The sequence below is a fragment of the Puma concolor genome, chromosome A3, assembly GCF_028749965.1.
Source record: "Puma concolor isolate L17-30 chromosome A3, mPumCon1.1.hap2, whole genome shotgun sequence".
NCBI lineage: Eukaryota > Metazoa > Chordata > Mammalia > Carnivora > Felidae > Puma > Puma concolor.
The window spans coordinates 15,982,251-15,997,144 of NC_141669.1; the positions used below are offsets into that span (position 1 = coordinate 15,982,251).

At 39.5% G+C, this 14,894-nt stretch overlaps 1 protein-coding gene across 12 annotated transcripts in view; it reads right to left on the reverse strand.

Moving 5' to 3' along the window:
• PUM2 (pumilio RNA binding family member 2) overlaps positions 1-13,827 on the reverse strand; it is a 100,971-nt gene extending 87,144 nt beyond the window's left edge. For 10 of the 12 annotated variants that reach the window (XM_086700087.1, XM_025927440.2, XM_025927439.2 and 7 more), the window contains exon 1: positions 13,501-13,653. The gene's annotated coding sequence lies outside the window, so the exon portion shown is untranslated. Of the gene's footprint in view, positions 1-13,500; positions 13,654-13,808 lie in introns of those variants that run through there. The other 2 variants (XM_086700086.1, XM_086700090.1) reach the window with 2 other exon arrangements.
• Between the last annotated feature and the right edge of the window lie 1,067 nt (positions 13,828-14,894).

Genomic DNA, 14,894 nt, shown 5'->3' on the forward strand with positions numbered 1-14,894 from the left:
CCTTTAATAAACAACTGGAATCGGCTCATATAGAAGATACATAATAGAAACTTCTCTATGGCCAAGACCTTGCGAAATACCGAGGTAAGTGTGAACTAAAGTTTTTGAGGTTCTTTTGTTTCCTAACAAAAGGAAACAACAGTGTCATCAAATTCTAAAATTTAACAGCATTAGGAGGACCTGAGTAGCTCAGTCGGTTAAGGGTGTGACTCTTGATTTTGGCTCAGGTCATGATCTCATGGCTCATGAGCCCAGCACTGGGCTGGCACTGTCAGTGAGGAACCTGGGATTCTCACATTCTCCCTCTCTCTCTGTCCCTCCCCCAATGCGTGCACACGCATGCGAGCTCTCAAAATAAACTTAAACAAAAAAAAAATTAACAGCATTAACCAACTTTTCGTAGGCAACATTACTGCTAATTACATGAGAAAAACAGATAAAGAACCTCAATATACTGGTTAAGTTCTAAGTTTTTATATTTACTAACACATAACTCAAAAGTTTAACAAGTTTGTGTAAAGAACCAAGAATATGCATTGATAAGTACATTTATGTCATTAAGAATATTAATTTTTCAGGGTGCCTGGGTGGCTCAGTCAGTTAAGTGTCTGACTTCAGCTCAGGTCATGATCTCACGGTTCATAGGATCGAGCCCTACATTGGGCTCTGTGCTGACAGCTCAGAGCCTGGAGCCTGCTTTGGATTCTGTGTGTGTGTCTCTCTCTGCCCCTTCCCCACTTGTGCTCTCTCTCAAAAATAAACATTAAAAAAATATATACTAATTTTTCTCAGACATCTGATCCAATTCCTCACCATATGCCTACTATAAAAAATAAGTTGGAGGGAAAACCATTTAGAGCCACAATAAATGGTACTAAAGCACTTTCTACTATGATATGACACTAATTCATAGTATCATAATTAGTTCTATTTAAAGGCCATAGTAGAAATTAAGCTCTGGGTCTAAGGGACCAGGAACTGTGTCTTAGCTGTCTGAATGCTCAATATATATTGAATGAAAAAGATTTTGTATTGTATGAAATATAAATTCAAATCACGAAATCAACTAATATCTGGATAGTAACTGTATATAAATGCCTTCATACATATTAATATATAATGCTAATTTTAATGGAGAGACAAAGAACAAGAACTTCCTCTGATTTTCTATACCACTGAAGACATTCAACATAAAATAACTGATAGCAACTTCCCACTGGCACTACTTTTCCATATTAGTCCTATAACACCTGATGGCTATTGTGATCTTGTGCACCAATTACAAAAAAAAAAAAAAAAACAAAAAAAAAACCTGAAAACCAAATTAAATATAAGCCAATATAAAAAGTAACTTAGGCTGTTGATGAAATATTCTTGGTAGTCATCCTCCTTGGATAGTTCGTTTTTTTTTTTCCTTTTCCTCCTTGGATAGTTTTTAATGAACATAATCACTGAACATTAGTGGTATCTACTGCAAACACACAGGAGCTAAAGTCCTTAAGAATATCTTCATTTTGGGGCACCTGTGTGGTTGAGTGTCTGACTTCAGTTCAGGTCATGCATGATCTTGCAGTTCCTAAGTTCCAGCTCCACATTGGGCTTGCTGCTGTCAGCTCAGAGCCCACTTTCCAATCCTCTCTTCCCCCTCTCTATACCCTTCCCATGCTTAGGCAGGCAGAGTCCAATGCTAGATCATGACCTGAGCCAAAATCAAGAGTTGGATGTTTAACCAACTGAGCCACCCAAGCACTCCAGTAATGCCTTTTCTTATCCATGACAAAGGTAAACCTAAATCCAGGCTTAAGTATTTGTAGTAGACCATTAGCCTTCAAAGACTGAACATTACAAATTTCTACTATTCACTGTCAACACCGAGTAATTTATTTTTCCTGGGGGCATAAATTTAATCATATACTTTTCTAGTGATGTTGGACAAGTCACTTAGCTAGCAGTTGAGCCAAGAACCACAAGAACCTTTTTGGATATTTAATACTTATTTGTCCACATACTTCATGGGATAACTATATGTGCTTGTTTTACCAGCATCAAGAACAGTATTTCTCACTCAACTATACTAAGGAAAAGTCAAGTTTTAGTTTTGCATGAAACTTGGCAAAAAAAAAAAAAAAAAAAAAAAAATCAATATAGATTCCCAGAAACCAGAAATCTTCAAAGACCCTACCTCGAATCTTCTAATAAGTTTAGAAATTAAATTACAGCAGTTAGACATTAAATACAAATTTACCAAATATTTCTGTGCAAGACTGCTTTCACTCTTTGAGGATAAATCTCACAAAGGGGCAAAATAGGATAAATATTTAACTTACAAATATGCAAATATGAGGCAAGGTATTTTTTCCTTAAAATTCTCTCACAGGAGAATCACCATATATTTGAGTCCTTATGAAGTCTTCTCAATTCATTTGGGAAATAAAATACTGCTTAAGGAAATTCTTTTATTTTGAAAAACAAAATATTGCCTACAGAAGATCTTCACAATCAACCTCAATCAATCCTAGTTTCTGTTACTTTTACATAACACTTGAGAGATCAAATAACTTAGATGGAAATGAAAATGACATACTTGAATAAAAACAGACAATGCAAAGTGACTAATGAATCTGAGACATGTGAAATATCAAAGATACATTATGGAATGAGCCCCCTCCAAAAGGAGTATTTATAAATTAACATTAATTTGTGATTTAATATGCTATCACCTTAAAAGTAGAACAAGCAAACATTATATGCCCCATAATAAAATGAAATATGAAAAAGCACAACCCTATGAAATTTTATTGCCTCAAAAACAAAAACCATTAAACTTCAATTTAATAAAGGTGATAGATCCAAATACTAGTTTATCAGAAATATGCACAACATAAAAGAACAGTCAATAGATAACACAAGAAAGTAATTGTCTAATCCAGAATATGGAAAAAAGGAAAACCACCTGGTTTCACTAACATTATCTATGATGTGAAATTTTAAAGGGGAGGACAAAAGGAAGAATATTATTCAGAAGAAGCTTAAAGGTCAAATATATTGTGTAAACCCTGTCTGAATCATGATTTTATTTTATTTATTTTTTTTTTTTAATTTGTTTTCAACATTTATTTTTGGGACAGAGAGAGACAGAGCATGAACGGGGGAGGGGCAGAGAGAGAGGGAGACACAGAATCGGAAACAGGCTCCAGGCTCCGAGCCATCAGCCCAGAGCCTGACGCGGGGCTCGAACTCACGGACCGCGAGATCGTGACCTGGCTGAAGTCGGACGCTTAACCGACTGCGCCACCCAGGCGCCCCTGAATCATGATTTTAACAAACCAACTATAAAAAAGGCTTTTTTGAGAAAATCAGGGAAATCTAAATATGTAATGAGTATTATATGATACACAGGAATTTTGTTAGTGATAATACAAGAGGACTGTGTGTGCGTGTGTGTACTTAAATGTTTACTTTTTTTATATTTTTAAATGTTAACTTATTTTTGGAGACAGAGAGAGAGAGGGAGAGAGAGAGAGCGCAAGAGAGAGAGACAGACAGACAAAGGGTGAGCAGGGGAAAGGCAGAGAGAGGGAGACACAGAATCTGAAGCAGGCTCCAGGCTCTGAGCTGTCAGCACAGAGCCCGACATGGGGCTTGAACCACACACTGTGAGATCATGACCTGAGCCAAAGTCAGATGCTTCACTGACTGAGCCACCCAGGCACCCCGAGAGGATTGTATATTTTAATAAGTCCTCATCAGTAAGAGAATTTATGCTTGAACTGGTCTGCTGTCTGGGATTTGCCTTGAAATATTTGTTTAAAAGTTAAATTTCAGGGGCACCTGGGGGACTCAGTTGGTTAAGCATCCACTTCAGCTCAGGTCATGATCTCATGGTCCGTGGGTTCGAGCCCCGCGTCGGGCTCTGTGCTGACAGCTCAGAGCCTGGAGCCTGCTTCAGATTCTGTGTCTCCCCCTCTCTCTCTGCCCCTCCCCTGCTCATGATCTGTCTCTGTCTCAAAACTAAATAAAAATATTTTTAAAAATTAATAAAAGTTAAATTTCACCCAAGGTTGAATATGGATGACAGATACCTGAGGATACAATGCATTATTCTACTTCTGTGTTTGAAAATCTCCATAATAAAGTTTAATATACATAACAACATGACAGAAGGCCATGGGAAGCAGGTAGTATTCAAGCTGGGCCTGAAGGATTGTTACAATTTGAATCCATCCCCCTTTAAAAAAAAAAAAAAAAATTTATAAACTGCAGCTTGTAAAGGGAGTTACCCTACACAAGGCTAACTGACTCAGGGTCCAAGCTACTGTATAAACTTAGTATAACTTATTACTTCCTCAACCATATTTTTGACAAAGGACACATAAAAATTTTTTCCCAAAAAAATGGATTTCCAAATAAGCATAAATGTCTTTGGCCTTATTTTTATCAGACACCACCCCCTAAAGAGAACAAAATTTACTTAACACTCAATGTCATGCCACAGATCATACTAGGCACACTGTATCTAATTCTTACTACAATCCAGAAAAGCAGGATTCTTTACAAATAAGGAAACTGTACCAATTTCCATATCCTAATAGACAAAAAACTACTAAAATGGCAGAGGATTTGATACTGTCAAGACTCCAAAGGCTCCATGCTGCTCTTTTCCATACCAACCAAGCATAAACCGTCAGTCAGCTTGTATGTAAATTATACAACTAAAAGCTTTCCCCAATCATCCTTTTGCTTATACTATTCCAGTCCCCTGGACAGCTCTTTGCCATCTAACTCTTCACATGCAAATTCTATAAACTCAAAATTTGGCTCAAATGCCACTTTCTTCATCAAAACCTATCCCCAATCAATCTTTTTCTTAATTTCCATCGCATTTAATTGGTATTTTCAGTGTATTAATATCACATTAACTGTTAGACTTGAAAACTTCTCTAAATCATAACTAGGACAGAAAAAACACATAACACAATCATGCAAGCTATTCTGGTTACACCAGTGTTCCATGAAATGTTAACAGTTATGAGGGAGAGGATCAGGATAATGTAATAAGGAGAGAGGTAAACTCGTAACATTATCAAGTATGAATCCATTCAAAAGCATGAGATAAATGCATTTATGCATATATAGAAAAAAATCCAAGGGGTACTTACTTGGGTGGCTCTGTCAGTTAAGCATCTGACTTTGGCTCAGGTCATGATCTCACGGTTCGTGGGTTGGAGCCCCACATCAGGCTCTGTACTGACAGCTTGGAGCCTGGAGCCTGCTTCAGATTCTGTCTGTCTTTCTGTCTGTCTGTCTCTCTCTCTGCCCCTCCCCTGCTCATGCTCCATCTGTCTGTTTCTCTCTTTCTCAGTTCCCACTTATCTAAAACTTAAATTAGTCTGGGCAGAGAAACAGGGATAGATTGTTATTAGTATTTTTGCAAGTTCTCCAGATGATGTTTCCCTGTGCAGATACAACTGAGACCCTTACATGTCACCATATCACCTATAGCTAAGGAATACACCTACAAACACCCTAATGGTTTTCCAAATAAAAAATAAAAAAATAAAAAAATAAAAAATTTGGATCATTCATCATGATGTAACAGATAAATATGAATTAAAAGATCTAGAATATAGCTCCACGTTTGTCCCGAACTAGGTGAATGAACTCAGAACACTTGAATACTCTGGTCCTGTTTTCCCATTTGCAAATGAGAATATGCCCCCCTCACAGGATTATTGTGAAGAATAAATGATAATATATAAAATTAAAATATAAATGTTTTCTAGAGTATTAATGACCTAGTATAATGAGTGGATGATTTTCTTACTTAAAAAAATCAATATAAAATCCTCTAATACAAGAATTTTTCTGGGAATTTACCTTACATAAACAGAACCAACAAGAAAAAAATAAACTGCATAACATTTACTGCAGCACCACTTCTAGTGGTTCAAAAATAAGAATTAAACAACATAAACTCAACAACAGAAAAATGGTATAGCAAATTAAAATCTATGCACTGAATGTTACAAGTTGATAATATAGTCAAATGTCCATATTAAGTAAAAATACCAAGGTGGCTAAGGTGTATCACACAATCCCATTTTTGTTTAAAAGAGGAGTAATATATACATGACCATATATTTGTGTGCAGTATGACCAAATAAACACTTAACTCTGGTAGGAGAGGAGGTACTACTACTGGCTTTATCTTTGCTTTTTTGGTTTGTGTTCTAAGGCTCACTGAAGCTACCAAAATTGTTTTTTCTTTAAAGGTGTGTGTGCGTGCTCATATACATGCACGTATAGATATATATATGTATACGTGCATGTATACACACACATATTTATACATGCACTATATACATATATATGCTTCACACACTGTGCAGAGCCCTATACGGGGCTTGAACTTATGACTCTAAGATCAAGACCTGAGATGACATCAAGAGTTGGATGCTTAATCAAATGAGCCACCCAGGCACCCTAAAAGGTCCTATGTTAACATAGTTTAAATGCATTAGTTTAGAGACTTTATCACAGAATATAGTACAAGTGATCCTGTGCTATTTTCAGTTCATTTTAGTACTAGGTTGAATGCCCAACAACTGAAGACTTGTCTCAAATGATTATCTAGTAATTTTCAATTGTTACACATAATCAATTGGAATCAATATAGCACCAAGGAGAAATATCTTAAATGTTAGGTTGTAACAGAACTAAAGGAAGTCATTTCAATGCATGGTCTGAGACAACTGAGGAAAAATAAAAACCATTTTAAGCAGCAAACTCTAATGCAATTTTAAAAGGATTTTTTTTCTTTAGAATTTTCCAAAGTGTTTTCCTTAACCACCAACTCACAGTGTTATTTCAAATAAGAGGTTCCCTCTCCATTACATTTAGGATATGCTGCTCCCTGGTACTCATTTATGCTTTTGCAAGCTGAGCATACAGTCAATCCAGAATTCATTGTGACATAGTAAGTCCTACAGTTAAAACTGCTTAGCTTTATGCCAGTATTATAACTTTTTTCTGGAAATATGTTAACACAAAATAAGTTATTTTAAGCAGTATTTTTAGTAATTTCCAAGAAAAGAAAGCTTAGCCAATTATACAACATATTTCAACTTTTTAAACTTTTGTCTAAGAAAAGCCACAACTTATGACAGTTAAGTTTTAAAACACGTTTGGTTTACTATGACTACTCTGAATAGTATAAGAAAAAATATATGAGCTGTACAAACCTTTCAAATAAATAGGAATCTCTTAGGTGATTAAGTATGAATTGTGATTTTTTAAATTCCTCAAATATTCAAGAACAAGCTTTGAATGGATGATCACTTGTATCTCAATAACTTTAAGTGAAATGACCCAACCAATTTCTTAAAGATGTTGTAAAAAACCTTCTGTAAGTTGCTTAGAAAAAAAAACAACAAAAAAACAACTGCCTATGGTGCCCCTGGGCGGCTCCGAACAGCATGGGACTCTTCATCTCTGGGTTGGGAGTTCGAGCCCCACATTAGGTGTAGAGATTACTAAAAAAAAATAATTAAAAACTTAAAACACAAACACACACACACACACACACACACACACACACACACACACACACACACACACCCACCCACCCACCCACCCCACCACCACCACAAATGCCTACACTGCAGTGGCTGAAGAGAAACCAAATCTGTTAGTTTCCAGGACTATTAAGTTACATACCAGAAAAGGGTCTGTATAGAAATATTCTTGAGCATAATTTAAATGAAATTTGCTCTGTAGCTAGGTAAATAAAAATGTGTTGAAAGCTGCATGAAGTATCTCATAGGAAGAAATATAGACAATAAAGCAAAAATTAATCTTAGGAAAATAACAAAGCAAATATTAGTAGCGAATTAGTAAGTAAAATGTTAACTTCTGAAGATACAAAGATTAAAGGGGAGAAAACACAATAAATTACATACAATTCTCATTATCCATGAAAAAAAAATCATACCAATTCCTCATTGACAACCTTATTTCTAGCACTAAGTTTTCAAAGAAATTTCTTATATGCAACATTATATCAAGGACACAGAACTGTAACAGAAAATCTCAACAACATTCTCTTAACAGATGCAGGTTTCATAATCTCATTTTTTATAGTCAGCTTTCCTCCAGGAAAACCATGTACCTAACTTGTAACACAATCCAGGGAATGCAATTCCACAGCAATACTTTAAAGGTTCCAAACAATATGGTCTAAATCTTCCCAGTTTACAATCTTGGATTTCCAAAGTCTTTCAGGAATGACCAAATTTAAAAAAGCCTTTAAATCTGATGAGCCCCTATTTATCTCTCCAGGTCCTATCTTTTCAATGTTCCCTACCTCCACTTTAAGTTCTGCTACTCTCCCCTATCAGGGTCACTACCCATACTAATCCCTCTGGCTGAATGCCATTTACCCATCTCTTGACTAATTTCTCCAGGTCTTTTTTTCATTTTTAAATTTTAAGTAGGCTCCAAGCCCAACATGGGGCTTGAACTCATGACCCTGAGATCCAGAATTGCATGCCCTACTGACTGACTGACTCAGCCAGGTGCCCCTCTCCAATTTTTTTTTAAACTCAACTTAACCTTGCATAGAAAGCTATTCCTGACCCCCGTGTCAGCTATTCCTGACCTATGTAAGCCCATTACACTTTTGTGACATCACTCGCGTGTGTTACTCAGTACACTTAGTATACTGCACTGTAATCACAAGTTTAATCAACTTCCTCTTCACTTTATTTTTAAAATTTATTTACTTAGAGTGAGAGAGAGAGAGAGAGAGAGAGAGAGAGGAGGGGAGGAGGAGGGGCGCAAGCAAAAGCACACATGCGGGTAGGAGTAGAGTGAGGGAGAGAGAATCCCAAGCAGGCCTCATTCTGTCAGCAGGGAGCCTGAGGCAGTGTTCAAAACCCATGAACCTTGAGATGATGTGAGCCAAAATCAAGAGTCAACATCTACAGACAAAACTGACAGCTATCATCTTCTCAAAACTTCAAATCTTAATGTTGCTTATGTTAAATCAGTCTTAAAGACTTAGATATTACTACAGAAAACTTATTACATTTAGTCAAGCTAAAAGTGTTGATAAAATACTGCATAGATGTTAATAAATGACCTGGACACCAAAATGGAAGACATAAATAGCTCCTATGTGTATATAATTCTTGGTATTTGACAAAACCAGACAATACTATCCATATTTTTCTCTACCTACAATTTGCCTTATTTGACTACCTAGCAAAGACCTATACTTAGGGTCAGCTTGACTCTACCACTCATTTACCCTAATGTCTGAATGCATACAACCAGTTGCATCTTACACAATCAAAACAATATTCCACTGATCCATAAGTCTTTCAGCAATAGTGCTTAAAACCACAGATCACCACTTTTAGATCTAAAACTGGCACTCTTGGTATGAGATGTCCACTCTAATAGAAATTATAAAGATCTATCCTCAAATTACGTTCTCTATATTTATAGCTATTTTAATGACTACAAAAAAGTGTGAAAAAAAAATGCCTTCTCTCCCCCTTTCCCCTGCCACACACCATTTTTTATGTACTCTGGCAGTCAGTTGCAGGTTTTATTCTCCTAAGCAGGTATTGAATAGGTGGTTTTGCAGTGTCATTTTATAGTCAATTTCACCAAATCCCTTCCAGGAAGCAGATTTTTGGAGGCTTTGTGGTTCAAATACTTGCCTCAGGTAGCTGATAATGGCTGCTTTTTTTTTTTTTTCTGTCCCATTTATAGTCAAAAGTATTCTTACATTCCAACTACCCATCCTCCCTTTACACTTTCCCTTTAGTGAAATGCTGGGATATGTACATAAGGTGTACACACTTGTATGTTTTCCAGTACTCTACTCCAACGTCTTTTCTCTACAAAGTGAGTAAGTGAATAAGTGAAAATCTGTGAACTAAAAATGGATGGGATTACAGCAGCTAAATTTGCAGAGGTGAAATACATTAAACTATGATTTTGCCAACATGCTTGAATAACCAATACTTTTTCAATTCTTTAAAGCACTTTAGAATTCTAAAGTACAGAAAGAAGCCAGGCAAAGATCAAATAAAATTTTTCTTTTAAGAAAAAGGTTAACAAAAGACAAAAATTTCCACAATTTTATTAAGAATTAAAATGACTCTCTGGAAGGTGATACTGTGTTTAATTAGGCAAGTCTTAATTTTTTCATTTATAAAGTTGGATCTTTTGAGTTGTTGGACGAAAAAGTCACCAAGACAAAAATACATTAACCTTACGTATATAAACATACTGCTACCTGAAACTAAAAAGAAAGAAGAACCTACCTATATAATAGTTTCATTGGAAAGGCTCGAAAATAACAGCTCTGAAAATTCACTTTTCCCACTACAAAAGTAATACATTTTAAGTGATAAATGTCTTCTATCTATATTGCTAAATATAAAAATTATTATTAAAATATTAACTTCTAAATGAAGGTTTAGGTTTTTGAAGGAAAGGTTTTTGAAGGAAACCTTTTTCCACCACATCAGAATTCAGAAGTGAGACACAGGAACTAGACTGATAGCAATCCAATATCTGATCAAGCTACAATGGAAAGCATAATTTAGACCTAAGCCAGTGGGGCTTCTACCACCACACCCCTTAATTATCCTGACCCAGTTACAGGCAGCACTGGACAACTGATGGTCCTCCAAAAAGATGCAGAGTCTATCATGGTCACCTCAAGAAGCAGCAGAATAAAGAGCTTTCTGCAGGGGGCAGACTTCCAAAGAGAAAGAGAGGAAGGAGACTACAAGCCATACTTGATCAGTTCCTTCTTATAAGTTCATCAAAAGCAACAGTGAAGAATTAGGACAACAGAAGCAAGTCAGACTGTTTTTATGCCTTCGTAAAAACAGGAAGAAATCTAATACATCACCAACCAATTTACCCAGTTACAAGTACAATTTTTATACTAATCACACACCTATCAGTAAAACAGCCACAACCTGAATGCAAGTCAAAGGCGTATGAGATACATTCAAATATTTAAAATAGTCATAAACTTAAGAACATGAAAAAAATAGAGTATTTCCCTATGTTAGAAACCGACAAGTTTAAAGGTCATTGAATTATGAAATAATTCAGGAGACAGGAACCAACTTCCACTTAAAATTATGAAGATCTTGGGGGCGCATGGGTGGCTCAATTGGTTAAGTGTCTGACTCTTGATTTCGACTCCAATCATGATCTCAAAAGGTTCCTGAGCTGGAGGCCTCAACTGGGTTCTGCTGAGAGCGAGGAGCCTGCTTGGGGATTTTCTCTCTCTCTGCCCCTCCCTCACTTGTGCATGCGAGCTTGCTCTCTCAAAAATAAACTTAAAAAAATTATGAAGATCTTGTCAATGTCTATAAAAAGCAGACACAGTCTGGTCACTGACCAGGACTGGCTTTGGAGGTCACACCTGGCCCAAAGCTCTGATCATAGTTACTTTTGTTAACTAGGATAAGTACCTACACAGGAAGACAAGTTATATTTCAATACCAGAAAGATTTATAAAGTATGGAAGGTTTAGGAGAAACAAAATCATAATATTACCTTTAAGACTGCATAGTTTGGTTTGTATACTTGTAACACTTAAGATTATTGGCCTATTAAAGCAGACAGCCTTGCATGACCAAATTAAATATGGTAGTAATTTAGACTTTTAAGTTGAAATTTTACTAAATATGGAAACATCTAAAAGAACCTTGCACTCAAATTTTTTCAAACGTATAAAAATTAAGGTTTAAATTCTCTTGAAGATGTTTAATAGCAAATCTAACCTGAAGATTAAATAGCCAGACTTGGGGGCGCCTGGGTGGCGTAGTCGGTTAAGCGTCCGACTTCAGCCAGGTCACGATCTCGCGGTCCCTGAGTTCGAGCCCCGCGTCGGGCTCTGGGCTGATGGCTCAGAGCCTGGAGCCTGTTTCCGATTCTGTGTCTCCCTCTCTCTCTGCCCCTCCCCCGTTCATGCTCTGTCTCTCTCTGTCCCAAAAAAATAAATAAACGTTAAAAAAAAAATTTTTTTTTAAAAAAAATAAAAAAAATAAATAGCCAGACTTGTACAAACAGGAAAAAAGAACTTAAAAGCTGAAGACCCAAGATTCTGAAATACTTTTTAAAATCCGTGTAAGCCTTTAGTGGGTACAAAAACTGTCCTTGGGACACCAAAAGACAATCCTAAATAACTTATTTCACCAAAAATGTGACTTGAAACGACATTCATGCAAAAAGGAAATCACTATGATGCCTATGCAGATGAAGCAAATTATCTTTAAAAAGCAGGATATTAAAAGACTAAGGACAGAAACTTAAGCCAATTAAAAATATCTGTCCTTGTGTTTTAAACAGGATTCCTAGCCAGAATTCCTTAAATCATCCTCTGATACTCCCAGTCACATGGTGAAGAGTCACCTATTAAACATGAAATCTAAGCAGTAAACAAGCCTTTAAAATCCTTAGGTAACTTCCTTTATTATAATTGTTTCGATATACCTTTACAGATAATACATTTCTCTTAAGCGTTTAAAACATTCATCTAATAAAGCTTTCCCTAAAAAACTGTACCAAAAAAACCCTGTCACCAGTTTTAAGTTAAAAATCTCACAAAGTCCTAAGACCTGACTTTAACATGCTTGTCCTATTACACGTAATGTGTCCGTAATACTAACCCACAAAATGTTTAAATATGTGTCTTAATAAAAGACTAAGTTAAGGAAATTGGGTTTTCCCTAGGTATGTTTTCGGAAGTAGCATAACTTTTACACGCGTTTGGGAACAATTCATTTTCCCAAAATCTGGCCCAATTCAGACACAAAACTATTGCTAAAATGTCTGAAGCATCTAATCTTTCCTTTCGTTTTAATGTATGTATCTTTTTGAGTGTCGAAATCTGTTTCAGTAACAAAAACATAACATTCCTTAATAATGGCACCTAACCAGCCTAACCCAAGTCGCTCTTTCATACCCACACCTGTCTGCTGCAAGGTTTTCCTGGATACACTCGGGCCCACGAGAATTCCCACACTTGTTTTTATAAACCCACTCCTTCCTCTTCGCCCACTTCCAACTCGCACACTTCTCTGGATCCACCGGCCTCTGCCCTCTTTCCGAATCCAAGGGCTGAGAGGACAGCTCGGTCCTTAACCCCAAACGCCGAGAAACCGAGGACACCAGGACCCCAGCGCCGCGAGGCTGCGGCGTGGGGAAGGAAAGGAAGCGGGAGAGCCGAGCCCCCCCCCACCCCCCCGCTGCCGCCGCCGCCGCCGGGCGCACACCCCCTTCCGGCACCCCTCCCCCCGCATTGTGCGAGCGGGCCTCAGGCCGCTGCCATCCCGGGCTGCCCGCAGGCCCCGTCCGCCCTCCCGCCTGCGGGCTGCCCCAGCCGAGGCCGCCACACAAAGCCCGGGGAGCCAGCCCCTGCGGTGCCAGAGCACGGGGAGAAGGAGCAAGCGCGGGCTGACTTACGGGGCTGCTGCGGCCGCGCTGCCTCAGCCGGGGACACCGACCGTTGGGCACACGGCGGTGTCGCTCTTGGCCGTCCTTCCCTCCTCCGCCTTCGGTGGCGGCAATATCTTCTTTCTCCACCTACCTCCCTCCCCCCCACCCCACCTCCTCCTTCTCCTCCCCCTCCTCCTCCGAACCACCGAAGTACCGAGGGTGAGACACAGAGACTCACAACAACATGGCTGCCACCGCCGCCTCCCCTCCCCTCCCCCCCCGCCCACCGGGCGAGCGCAAGGCACTCCGGGAGAAAGGGGAGGGGGAGCACTCACCGAGGTGCGCCTCCTTTCTGTGGCTTCCGTCGCTTCTCCCGCGCTCTGGGCGCCGGCCGGCGGGAGCTCTGCGCGTGCGCACGCTCTCAGCGCTCGCGCGTTTCGGTCGTCCCTCAGGCGTGCACTCCCCCGCCCTCACCTTGCGAGCTCGCAGCTGGTTCTGGACTCAGAGGTGGCACCAGGCGGGGACGCGCTCCCAACCCCCGGCGGCGCAGGCGTGTTGCCCAGCGCCGCGTTCGCGTCTGTCTTCCCGCGTGGGGCCTCGACTTTCGAATTCGCTTACCCTCCGCTTCCTCCCCGGTAGCTCATTGTTCTCCGCCAACCGCCTGTGCGGGTGTTAGAGCTTCCGACCGCGCGGTACTCCCCGCACTTAGCTTCTGGGGTGCTGACACCCACAGGAGCTGGACAGTAACCCAGGCCCTTGGGTTCCATCCTCACCCTCTCCCCGCAGCAAGACGACGGAGACGCAGTTTGGATGGAAAAGTGAACCCCTTACGTGGACTGTCATTCTAGTCGTTTCCTCTTGGGCAAGTGGAACCAGCTCAGCACATTGCCGGCCTGCAACGCTTGGCCGGAGAAAACACAAAAGAGACTCAGGTCGTTCTGCTGGGGCAGTGATTCTCACTTATCGCCAGTTTTCATCAACCGCGCTCTCCAAGCGCACCTCCCTCCCTCTCACAGTTAGAGACCAAACCCGTGCCATCGTCCTGGCTCCTGGCTTTGGTAGTGGTGATCCCAGGCTTGAAACCCACCCGGAGTCTGCCCCTGGCACACAGCTGTAATGTGGTAGAGGCACGGGCACTGTGTCCAATTTGTTCTCCATTGTTTGCACAACCCTCTGACGTTCTGTACTTCGGAAACGGAGCGCCTTGTAAGAACTTTATCTTCCTGGACGACTGTAAGCTACCCGAGAGGCTGCAAGGACCATGGGTATCTTGTCCATGCATGTGTGTTGTGTCCCCCAGTGCCTGGGCCATGGGAGACTGTTTAACAGTCATGTACTGAATGCATGAGCTTTTCAGTTTTTTAATTACCAACAAGGTGTGACATTTAAATCCGTCTCAAGCCTTCGCCTGTGGCCCAAAT